Raw genomic sequence first — 12,319 nt, 5'->3', positions numbered from 1 at the left:
CGCACAACGCGCCGACAGATGCCACTTCAGCAACACAACAATAACACAACCGCGTCTGTAAGAATAGCCAGCAAGCCTGTGGCAGCCAGCACGATGAGGCAACACGCGCCGGCACCAAGGCGAGGTGTGCATGTATGAAATTTCCAGTCAAATGAGATCCGACACGAGAATGAGAAGCTGTCAAACACAATGACACGGCTGCCACGATGAGACGGAGGAAATAGACGATGGGGCCAAATGAGAGAGGGATGGAGGGCAGAAGAACGACAAACAATCCTAATTGAGACAGGGACATGATGGCAGACGTGGGGGGGGGGGGGGGGGCGATGTGTGCGTGTTCACCATGCGGCCGTGGATATTCTGATACATGGTTTGATAAATGGGTGCGCGGCGGCGTGACGCTCTCATTACACGCTGCTCGTGAAGGAAATGACCACTTAATGAAAAGCAATAACCGCAATGGAACAAGGGATGGAAGTAAAACAACAGACAAGTGGAAGATGTCAATTAACAGGAAGGGGGAGTGTTGCCCGAGTGTGTACATGTGTGCAAAGATTAAACATGATGGGGGGCAGGAGGGGGCGGGGTGGAGCAGGACAGGATATGGGCATCATCCATCACGCTGTGATGCCGCTTCTCACCTCAACCTCTCATGATTCAATATCCTCATGACACCTGGACAACGCCACGAAAAGGAGACTCATCTAAAGCACTGGTGTGAGCGAGCGAGAGTGAGTAAGTGAAAGGAAGGATGTGAAACTGGCAGAAGGAGAAAAAGACTGAACGGCTGGAAAACAATCTGATTGTGCAGTTTGATGGATGCGTCTCAAGCTCTTTTCCTCTCAATCTAACTTCTTTATCTGCCTTCCTTCTCTCTCTCTTTCTCTCCTTATCGGCCTCCCTCCCCTGCTTCCCTCTCTTTCTGCAAACTCACTGACAGCATCAATCAAAGAGTCTGGAAGTAGAACGCGACATCGGTGCACGCACAGACATCAAAACAATTTATTCATTTTTGAAGCACAACCAGTTCTTTTAATGTGGAGTGATGTTGATTTTTGTTTTGGCGGTTTGCATCATTTTTTTTTTTTTTCCACTCCAACTTGAATCATGTGTAACAGAACGACCCGTTAACATGGCTGTGTCTGGGATTTTACTGGACGTACACATGCTGGTGTAATGACGGCTGATGGGTGCTAAAGGAGGTCAAACTGAGCTTCCATTTAAAGTTTGAATGAATGACACAGACTCAACACCCCACCCGATAAATGTACAAGTAACTATACATGCAATATGTCTGTGATGCTGTTTTGACTATGTATGGCGTCATCATGCGACTTCTATGCGTCTTCATTATGAATTCTGGACATTAGGGCCAATGCCTGTGACCCTCTGTACACTGTCATCAGTAATCAGAGGAGCCTCTTCAGCCACAGACTGCTCCTTCCCAAGTACAGGACCAACAGACTGACTCTGTTGTCCCTCAGGCCATCAGACTGTACAACTCCTCACTCAGGGGGAGGAGGAGTAACAGGAAGACAGAGGATGGGAAGGAGAGGAACAGTAGGAGCCAGTAAAACAGTATGTCTGGTATTTATATTGTGTATTTGTGTTTATATTAATATTCGCAAACTGTTCTTTTTTCCTCCACTTTTGATACTCTGTGTGCTTCTTACCCTGTGTGCTGCTATACAATGCTGTTAGAACCTCAATTTCCCTGAGGGAGTCTTCCCAAGGGATCAATAAAGTTCTGTCTAATCTAATTTAAGTCATTCGTTCTGATCAATCAGAAAGAGTTTGCCGATCAATATATATTTTAGATCATCCATCTGGACTTTAATCTAATGACCTCTAGATATCTATCCAAGCAATATTCGCGCCAAGTTTGAAAGAAATCCGTCCAGCCATTTCTGAGTTATCACGCACCAGGGGGAGAATATCAGCACCAACACGCCCTATTAAGAAACCTATTCAGATGCATTAAGTCACATTAAGAATGTCAGGAATGTGTCACAAATGTCAGAAAAATGACATTCGTAACGCGTCTTGGTTATGTTTACACATAACCAAGTGGTGCGTGATATTCTTGATATTCGTGGATCATGTTTTTGCCTGTCAAAAAATCTTCCACGAATGTCACACACTACCCTCATTTCGTCTCACGTCGTGGAGGTCGCAACTGAGCGTATTGATCCGTCTTGATGAGTAGTGATCCTTAATAGAACGTGACAACGTTCGTAGTGGTTCCTGTGATGGTTCTTGGAGCCCAAACGCGTTATTACGAAGTGACACGGAAACTGTCAAGTTTTGACACGACTTGTAACGCGGCGTCACATTTCACCGCACGCCATGACAAATCAGTTTTCTGTCACGTGCGCACAATTAAACTCGGCTCCAAATGTCGTTCCACAGTTCCTGCTGAAGCTCCTCAGGACGCTCCTGCAGGTGTTCCACCTGCTGTTGTAACCGATGAGCGGGAGAACAAGTCTGAGCAACCAGAGGAGCGAGAGGAGACTCATGTGCAGCCAGACGTCTCTGCACCTCCGCCAGTCGGAGGAAGAAGCGCGCGCACAATTAAACCCTGCTGCACCCCATTCAGTTTGATTGCTGACACCTAGGCTAAAAGTCTAATTTCAGTGCTCTTCAGCTCGCTCCTGCAGATGTTGCACCTGCTGCATGAGCCTAATGTTTGGGAAAATGTGCGAAACGAGCCCAACTACGCATGCAGTCACAAAGTTCTTCTGAAAAACTGGAGCGATGTGAATTCGGTTGGATGAATATGGGGGTGTGTGTGTGTGTGTGTGTGTGGAGACAATTCACCTCGTTCACAACGTGACAGAACAGCGCGCAACAACGCGGAACATTATTCTTTACCGTGCGTAATGGTTCCTGATAATTCTCCAGCAACACGTGCCATTAATCGTAACATGTGGTAACAGGTTGCAACAGTTCCTGAGGACACCTGACGCCTCTGCCCCGAATCATCACATTCGTGATCAGTGGCCAAGAATGTGTACTTCGTTGCATTCGTGACTTGTCGTCGTTATGTGTAAACGCCGCATTACTGATTATATGTGTGAAACTTCATATACATCAATCATTAAGAAACATAAACAATATGGTGTTGTACAGTATGATTAATCTGTCTCAAGACAGCAGTTCTCAAAAATTGTGACCATGCAACAAGGGGACAAGCTAGGGACACCAACAAGACACCCATGACAACAATGAAGGCACTATAGGCTGTTTTTTGTCTGTTGCATCACCACTTATACAGCTTGATGGGGAATGAAACACAGAAAGACTGTTTTTATGTAGAAGTCATAAACCCATTGCTCCCTCACTACGCTTCTTTTGGCACAGAAGTATGTGAGTACTGGTGAGGATGTCCGATCTTTTATTTCAGAATTAGGCACCGCTCCCCAAACCCCTGCTTTCTGTGTAAATATGACCTCTTTGTCATGTATTTTTTGTCAAAGCTATTGAGATATAAACACTGAAAATGCTGTTTTTGTAACCTGGTAACACCTCTTGAGTGATTAACAAGACATCGCGTTGACGTCAACGTGTACGCGCATCACACGCAGTCAAAGCTAACTTCTGCTGTTTTCAAATGCTCATGTTTGCGCACACGCACGCGCTCCTGCAGACAGTATTAAAGGTAAATAAAATATTGTTTATGATTGAGTTTATTCTGCAACATCAATATAAACATACAGAAGTGAATGTGTCAATGATACACTGATAACACAATAAAGCATAAACGCTTATTTCCACTGTGGTCCTTGTGAAAATATGACGTGACAAAATAGAGAGGATTGACTGAACAGGTACAAATTGTAAACAAGACAATGGAATCTTAATAATAATGTAAATGAATGAATGCTAAATAACACACACACACACACACACACACACACACACACACACACACACACACACACTCATCTTCAACTGCTTAGTCCAATCAAGAGTCGCGGGGGCTGGAGCCTATCCCAGCAGTCATAGAGTGTAAGGCGGGGTACACCCAGAACAGGATGCCAGTCTGTCGCAGGGCCACAAACAGACAAACACATTCACACCCACTCGCACACCTACGGACAATTTAAAGATTCCAATCCACCTAACCTGCATGTCTTTGGATGTGGGAGGAAGCTGGAGCACCCAGAAGAAAGCCACACAAACACGGGGAGAACATGCAAACTCCACACAGAAAGGCCACAGATGGGAATTGAACCCATGACCTCCTCGCTGTGAGGCAACAGCGTTAACCACTAAGCCACCGTGCTGCCCTCCTAAATAACAATAAATGTATAATTAATTTTATATATCAATTAAACAAGTGCAAATTATAAAGAAGACAATAAGATCTTAATAATTAATGTAAATAGCAACTGTATACCTAGAAATATGTACACACAACAAATCTAGCACCGAAATTAGGACTAGAACAACAACGAACTAGAAGATCAGCTAAACTTTTGAACTAAAATTCAAATTAATAAGAAATAAAATGGTTAAGTTCCTCTTCCCTTAACTGACTGAATAAAAATAACTAACTGTATTTTAAAACTTACCTTGTTGCTTAGGGCTAGCCTTGACCTATTTTAAGAGGTCAAAGGGTCATATTCTGTTTGCTATTTTGTATGTTCATATAGCCAAGGGCATTTTGCATTGTGTTCTACTTTAGATCTTTAGATCTAATCTTAGATCTAAAGATCTAAATCTTAGATCTTTAGATCTTAGATCTTTCGGGTTTTTTTTTTTTTTTTTTTTTAAATAGTACCTGGTGTGCTAATGCTAACACTAGCACCAAGAGGAAATTTCTGTAGACAACTACCCTAACTTTCATTTTATTATTTCATCCAATCACCAACATAATCACATTTATTATTAAATAGATAATAAACAGAGTTCATGTAAATAAACAGGATTTTTTACAGTAGTTTCTAGACAAGAAAGGGGGGAAAATACAGTTGGAGGTGTTATTGATTTATGATGCAGGTTTCTTCTCCTTTCTGACTGTGATTAGTATTCTAGGAAATAAACTCTTATTTTTCTTGCTGCCTCCGTGGGGGACATTGATACTGACCTGGGAAGGCTGCATGTCAACTACAGCTGAATAATGTGACCCCTCTGTCTCATTTCCATAATGCTCACAAACACCTGCAGCAATATAAATGGTCAAGGCCGTACATCGCCACGTTATGATCAGCGGTAAATCACCATGCACGCCGCATAACCGGTGGGACTAGAAAGTCATGCACGCATGATTAGCAAATATTCTATTTCACACTGACAATATAAGAGTATGCTGCTGTGCTATTCTATGCACATGCCTTTTCTTTCATAGTTTTAGATTTTTTTTTTTTTTTGGACTGTGCTTTCTATTTTAATGTTAAAATACATTATCCTTCAACTAACCTTTCTGTTGCCTGAGTAGATTCAAATGAGTTATTCAAAAAATTCCATTTTAAAAAGCTTATTTCAACAATCCTCTGAGAATGGGTCACAACTATTAAAAAAAAACTGCAAGCAGGACAGTAATACCCAGAGACTAAGACTTTCTACATTAGAGAAAACAGAGTTGTGATAAAAAAAATAGCAATAAATAATGAATGAATAAATAAATTAATTAATAAACATGCACACCTCGTGACATTGTGATCTGGTTTATTTACGCAAAGAAATTTGCGTTTCTGCTTGTTTATACGATTAATTATTCAAAGCAGACAATAATTGTTAGGCTCAATAAATATTATACTCTGACACCAAAAATGGAATTTTCATGCATCACATTTTATTAGTCAAGATGAAGCAATTAGCCAAATGTCGAACAATCTGATAAATGGGCAATTGTTTAAGGCATTTATCAGGCAAAAATGTAAAATATTTCTTTCATCAGATTATGGCTTTGTTTTGTTTTCTACAATTTAGTAAACAGAACATCTTTACGATACAAACTGTTGGTCACAGAGTGTGAAAGAATCACGTCAGACTCTGGGGAACTGGCCTTTACTGATAATGAGTAAGAGAAATTACCAACTACTTTCACAAACGCATCATTAAATACATCAGTCAAACAAGACAACTTTCTTTTGGCTGCTTCTGTTGTTGCTCTTAGGTGGCACAGTGGATCCGTGTGCTGATTTGGACATCTTAACCAACCTATGTTCAATCAATCAATCAATCAAACATTTATTTATAAAGCACTTTACAGCACCAGATGGTGTCCAAAGTGCTTAACAGTAAAAACACAGATTCACAAAAATAAAACATACATACAATAAATTTAAAACAGCACATGTCACCTCCCCACTAGATGTTAAAAGCCAGTTTAAATAAATAAGTCTTTAACTTAGATTTAAAAAGTGCTAGGTTGGGAATGGTGCGCAAGATCACCCCACAATTTATATCTTGACCTCGGAACATCTAAGTAATGCCCTACTATAAGTGCGCAAAGTTAAAATTTCAGACAGGTAAGGAGGTCCAAGGCCATAAATAGCTTTAGAAACAAACATTAAAATCTTTCAATCAATTCTAAAATGAACTGGAAGCCAGTGGAGTGAATACAGGACAGGCATAATATGCTCATGTCTAAAAGTGTTTGCTAAAAGACGAGCAGCACCATTCTGCACCAACTGGAGACGTGCAAGAGAAGACTGATTAATGCCAGAATAAAGTGCATTACAATAATCAAGTCTAGAGCTGATGAAAGCATGAATGGCCGTCTCAAGATCATGTCTACTGAGGAAGTGCTTTACTTTAGCCAGAAGACGAAGCTGGAGTTTATCTGTTGATCAAACCTCAAACAGCTATTAAATATCACTCCCAAATTCTTCACAGCTGGTTTTACATAATTAGTCAGAGCACCAAAGTTTGGTGATACTGCATTCAGCATGCCAGAACACTCAAACACAATGATCACAGTTTTACCATCATTCACGGAGAGGACGTTTTGGGACAGCCACTGCTTGACATTGCAAACACAATTAAATAATGATGACAATGCATCACTCTCATTAGTCCTCATAGGCAGATAGATTTGCAGATCATCCGCACAGCAATGAAAGGACAGGTTGTGCTGAGCTATAATTGACCCCAATGGCAGAAAGTACAAAGAAAATAGAATAGGGCCAAGAATAGAACCCTGTGGCACTCCACAACACAGAGCAGCAGTTGATGAGGCGAGGTCACCAATGATAACAGAAAAACTCCTTTCAGGCAAATACGATCTAAACCACTTAGGTGCAGTACCCTGAATGCCAATAAAATATTCTAACTGGGAAACGTTTGATCCACAGTATCAAAAGCAACTGTGAGGTCCAACAAAACCAGCACAGCAGGATTCCCTGCATCCATCGATAAAGTGATGCCATTGTGAACTTTTAAAAGTGCGACTCAGTGCTGTGTCGCGATCTAAATCTGGATTGGAATTTTTCAAAGATGTGATTGTCTTCTAAAAATGACCGTAACTATATAAAAACAACCTTTTCTAAAACCTTAGACAGAAATGACAGATGTGACACAGGTCTAAAATTGGATAAAACTAACGAATCCAGGTGAGGCTTTTTAAGAAGGGGTCGAACCACAGTATGTTTAAAAGCAACTGCAACAGACCCTAATCTAAGACAAGCTTTGCTAAAAGGTAGGAGACCAGCCCCAACAGTATTAAAACCCTCCTTCACCACCTTATGGCCCAGTCACACAGCACTTAACGAAGGGCAACGAAGCGCAAATGAAACAAGAAATCTGGACTTTCGTTGGCATCGTTTAACCTTTGCCCAGTTTTGTTCCTGTAGCTGACCCTTAATCAGGATTTTTAAACTGTTGAAAATTTTGAACGAATGCCGCCAAAAACCTCAATTCATCTGTATTTCATTTTGCTGTCATTCTTGATGTTTTTTTTTATCATTTGCTTAGTTTTTGTAACATTGGCATTTAGTCTGACTTTGTTCGACCAGCTGAATGTTTTCACACACTACAGAAGCCGTTTCTAAGCGCTGCTGCTGCGTTCATGTACTGTCGGAAATTATAGGGCAAACTCGGTCTGTTTGGTTGGATTTTTTTTTATCTGGGTGGGGGGTCAGCTTCATTGGCTCAGGCACCTTATATAGGCCAGAATTAATATTTGATTAATCACCTTGTCTGTGAACATAGATAGAGCTCTACAGTGAGGATAACATTAGGATTTTACAGCAGGCCACAGAGAAGGTGATGCGAGACCCTGCAAGGTTTATGACAATTCATATAAATAAGCCTTCTGATACCCTCAGCAAATCATTTATGGAAATTGTGGATGCATTAGGATTTCAGCAATGCATTCCGGACTCGACGCACAGTAGTGGAAACACCCTGGATTTGGTTCTCGCACATGGTATTGCTGTAACAAATATTGACATCATACCTCTTGCTTCAGTGGTCTCCGATCACTCACTTCTTAGGTTTACAGTTTCGCTGCCGTGTTTAGTGGAACAACAACCTTATGTATCAGTACAGCAATGCATCAACTCCTCAACTACGACTGAACTCCAAGCTAGACTACCTGATGTCTTAGCTTCACGTTTGACAAATGCCCAATCAGTAGACAGTCTTGCGGATAGTTTAAACTCAGTGCTCAAAAGTACACTCGACATGACTGCGCCACCTTTGTTAAAACCACCCCCCCCCAAAAAAAAACACAGTCACCTTGGTTAAATGACTACTTGCATGACCTCAAGCATAAGGCTAGACATCTAGAACGGAAATGGTGGAGTTCAAAATTAGAAGTATTTCACCTTGGATGTCGTGATGCTATCTTAGACTATAAGCATTTAGCACTTTAGCACTAGTCCGCTTTGTAACTGGCTACAAAGCGGACCTACTACTCTAATTTGATCAACAAAAACAAGCATAACTCAAAGTTCTTGTTTGACATGGTGACAACACTTATACATGGACAACCAACTGTAGTTCACTCTCCTTTTACAGCACAAGATTTCCTGGATTACGTCAAGAAGAAAATAGAAGACATTAGGTTGAGCATATCCCAGCATGCCTTAACCCAGCTACTACACCCTGCTATTGAGGTGGACGCCATTACTGAGGTATTACCGAGATTTACAGAATTTGACAGTATCTCACTAGGCGTGCTGACAAAACTCGTAACATCTACAAAAAAGCACAACCTGTTTATTTGATCCTATACCAACAAAACTGTTTAAGGACCTGTGTGCGCTGGAAATTATTAATCTCTCATTAACTTCTGGATCTGTTCTGAAATGTTTCAAATCTGCAGTGATTAAACCATTACATAAGAAACCTAATCTTGACCCTAGTGTATTGGAAAAAAAAACTATATGCCAATATCAAATCTATCATTTTGCTCTAAAATTCTGGAAGAAGTGGTTTCACGGCAGCTCATAGAATACTAAGGCGATCACCTTAGTATTTCTTTTGTTTTTCTTGTTGCTTTATGCTGACAAATTACACTGTATTTGTTATCTTTCTGATGCTTGATTCTGCTTTTTTCTTTTCTCTCTGTTTGAGGTAGGGCTGCAGCTATCGATTATTGTAGTAATCGAGTATTCTATCGATTATTCTGGCGATTAATCGAGTAATCGGATAAAAACTACTTTTGCGTTTTAAAACATTAACAGTCCAGGGCTCCCCCTAAGTCATGGCACAGTGTCACTGTGTCACCACGGAGACTGTCAAATTTAGTGTATCCCTTTGTGTTTTTCTGGGTAATTTTTTTGTTGTTGTTTTTTTTCACATCTTTACAAGTTTTGGATCTTTCCTGGTGTCAGGAGCTCAGTCAAAGTCTTGACATTTTGCTGAAATGGTGATGGGATGTGGCTTTCTGTTTTCCCCAACTTGTAAAATTTAACCATTTTTATTCATTTATTTATTTATTAAGGTGGTGGACTGGGTCCCTGCATGAATTTCTTTTTAACACTCCCTCTGCGATTCAGCCAATGCATTTCATTTTCTGCTGGAGGTTGAACATGCAGCCTCGCAGTCACTGGTTTATGTATTATTATTATTTTATTTGAGTTCCCGTGTTTGTGAAGCATTGTGTGTTGCCCAAAAAAGCGAAAATTAAAAAGCGAAACACTCATTGCGAGTCACACATAAGAAAGAGCGGACTTCTTCCAGAGACTGTGGCCGGGACGGAGCTGTGTGAGGGCAGTGCTGAGCTGCTCACACCGGGCAGAGAGAGACAGCCGCCGTCCGCCGCGCATAGACCGGCCAGCAGACGAAACTGTTTAAAAAAAAAACACACACACACACACACACTGCTTTGCTTTAAATGCACAGTAAGCTATTTCAGATGATCAGCGTGGCTCGTCTTTTTCCTAAAAGGATTTATTTCACTCTGTCACGTTGGAAAGCTGTAGCTATTGTGCTAATTTGATTAGCGCTTGCTCTACTTCTTCTTCTGTTTGTTTTTCTGGGGGCATTACAGCGCCACACACAGGCCTGGCATATGTACTACAACGTTAAACGACGCTTCGAGGCACAGAATTTGCCTCGAACATTTTTTGTAATCGAATTATTCGAATTACTCGACTAATCGTTTCAGCCCTAGTTTGAGGTGCGGCTCCATCCAGAGATGTGTGTGGTATCTGTTCTGGAAGGAAACTGTCCTGTGCACAGCAACATTTCCTGTATGTTCGTTTTGTGAATTGTTTTGTAATTTGTGTCAGTAGCATGGCCCAAGGCAGGGGTCTTGGAGAAGCGGTTAGTGCACTTGGTTTAAGTGCAGAAGGTTCCCAGTTGAAGCCCCTTCTTCTTTGTCTTTTTTCCTTTTTCTTTCTTTTTTTTGTTCCCTGCAAAATTTCTCCATGTAATGTGCAGTTGCGTCAAGAAGGGCATCCAGTGTAAAACTTGTGCCAACTCAACATGCAGATCCACTTCGAATTTGCTGTGGCGACCCCGAGTGCAAAACAAGGGAGCAGCTGAAGGGACTTACTTTTTTTGGTAGCATGACCCAAGCAGAGGATCACTCCTTTGCATCTGGTCTGCTTGAGGTTTCTTTCTCAGAGGGAGTTTTTCCTTACCACTGTTACTCTGGGGGTTAGTAAGGTTAGTCCTTACTTGTGTGAAGCACCTTGAAGCAACCTTGTTGTGATTTGGCGCTATGTAAATGAAAATAAATTGAAATTGAAATGCTTTTGAGAAGATGAGTGAGGAATCAAAGTATCTGAATTTGCAATCATAGCAGATGAAGACAAGGCATTCAATAACTTCCTGGACTTGGCTACAAGAAGTAGTCACTTTTCTCAGCAGTGACATTCATGTCTCTGAGTCCTCAGGCTTTGAGATCATGAGATGCCTGAGAGGAGCTTATGGAGTCATGAGGTCAATAGACAGAGGTTTTTAGAGACGCCAACACCTTTGCAGGAGCACAAATGTACAATTCTTTATGGTCTGGTGCTTCCTGTCTTAATTAGGGATGGGTATTGATGAGATTGATTCCGCTTATCGATCCGATTCCTTATCGATACCTCTTTTGAATTTTCTGTGTACCACAAGTAGGCTTTACAGGTTTTCTATGTCAACAACATTTTATTGAGTCTTAAAGTAAATAAATATGAAAATGGTCACTGGATCCTTAAACTTTGGACATAAATAAACTCGAAATGTGGAGCCTTGATCTCTGGACATAGATAGAAATAAACAAAATCTGTACTTTCTGTCAAAAGCATTTCCTTTCAGACATTATTGGCATGAAAGTCTCTCCATATGTCTGAGCTGAGCTCTTGCAGCTGGCTGTGATGCACGTCATGATCATTTTGGGAGAAAAAAAAAACGTTTTAGTCAATTGTAGTTTACTGTCTGTATTACAGCATTTGGAAAGAGGTGTCATTTTATTTAAAGCGGCGATTTGCTTTGAAGTTATTAATTCCGACCAGACTCTGTCTCGGCAGAGAGCCTCGTAGCGTTTGGAGCCGTGTCAACGGAACGGAGGACGATTCTGGTTTCTTGCATACAACAAGACAAGAGTCCCAGTTAGTGACTTTAATCCACAGAAAAGTGACTCATGATTGACATATTTTAATGGCTTTGAGAGGGGTTAAGAAGTGGGCTTGCTGATTCTGAAGAGCAGCGTATCAAAGAACCAACGAGCCAGCGGATTGAAGCACTGCTTCAATGGTTCGCGCTTCAAAGTGGAGTCGCACTGCAGAAACAGTTGATTGCAGAGTCGCTGCAGGGTCGGTCATCAACATAGAGAAATGATCATTTTCCCGACAAACACCGTCAAAAACAACGGCTGCTCTGAAGGACCGATAAAGGAAATCGTTGAGCAAAAAGGCTATTGATGTCGGTGGATCAAATC

The 12,319-nt window shown here is 41.1% G+C and overlaps 1 protein-coding gene across 4 annotated transcripts in view; it reads right to left on the bottom strand.

Moving 5' to 3' along the window:
* Nucleotides 1–12,319, bottom strand: part of LOC117516430 (partitioning defective 3 homolog B-like) — a 417,292-nt gene that overhangs the window by 342,655 nt on the left and 62,318 nt on the right. The window lies entirely within an intron of this gene.

This window comes from Thalassophryne amazonica, chromosome 1 (assembly GCF_902500255.1).
Source record: "Thalassophryne amazonica chromosome 1, fThaAma1.1, whole genome shotgun sequence".
In the NCBI taxonomy this organism is placed as follows: domain Eukaryota; kingdom Metazoa; phylum Chordata; class Actinopteri; order Batrachoidiformes; family Batrachoididae; genus Thalassophryne; species Thalassophryne amazonica.
This window is presented reverse-complemented; position numbering and strand designations above follow the sequence as displayed.